The following is a 1,035-nucleotide window of genomic DNA, read 5'->3' on the forward strand; positions in this document are numbered from 1 at the left end:
CCTCAAATGGGCTTGTTCTCTTGCATTTGTCCTTGATAAAATTTTCATAGTTTGAAGCTCCAAACATCCATAGGTGAGATTTAGAGTTTAGCAATGCAGTACTTTAAATTCTGTAGCAGTTGTAGAATTGAAATCCTCTACGGGTGTTCTCTGTCATCTTTGCATTTGTGGTCACTTAGGTTGATGAGTGTGGACCTGGTCTCCATGTGGCACAAGTACATATAATCATAGCTCTAGTCGTGAACCATGTCTAACTGGTGCATGAATGGCCTTCCTAGAATAACATCATAGCTATTCTTAGTACCTAAATCTACTATAGCAAACTTATGCTCATGCTTGATTCCACAAGAATTCATCACCACCTGTTCCAAAATACCAATAGATTTTGCAATATAGTCATTAGCTAGCTGCAAATTCATCCTATTTTTCCCAAGGTCATCTTTTTCCCCTTCCCCTAAATATGCAAGGAGTTCAAAGAACACAAGTTTGCATAGGATTTTCTTGGGGTGCCACTATAAAGCAGGACTATGGGTGGTACAAGTGAGGAGAAGTTCTTGCAAAGAGAAGCTTTCTCTTCTCAGGGCTTTTGGGGTTGACATCTAAGGGTTCATTATCTTACAAGAAATTTAATAAGCTGCCTAAGTGGGAGAAACAATATGTTTCAAGTATTCAAAGTGAATTGCAGGATGTGTTGATGTGCTTGAGCTAGATGATATGATTTCAAGAATCTTTGAAGAGGTATCTTATGTTGATACTATGCCAAAGCTTGAGTAGATCAAGCAAAGCAGGTTACAAAGTGGAACTGACATTGTTAAAGTGCACTCAATGGACATGTATGAAGAACTAGACATATACACGGCACTTATTCATATTAAGGAAGATTTAGATGAAGCATTGAAGCACGGTAGAGACCAAGTACAAAACGTTGCAAGAAAGTGAGACCACTGGCTCCACCTCTACCAGAAGGAAGTGATGGATGTTCAATGAAGCTTTTTACAATCCTATACTTAGAAAAATAGAAGAACATTGGACACC

The sequence above is a fragment of the Adiantum capillus-veneris genome, chromosome 1, assembly GCF_014529385.1.
Source record: "Adiantum capillus-veneris isolate H3 chromosome 1, ASM1452938v2, whole genome shotgun sequence".
In the NCBI taxonomy this organism is placed as follows: domain Eukaryota; kingdom Viridiplantae; phylum Streptophyta; class Polypodiopsida; order Polypodiales; family Pteridaceae; genus Adiantum; species Adiantum capillus-veneris.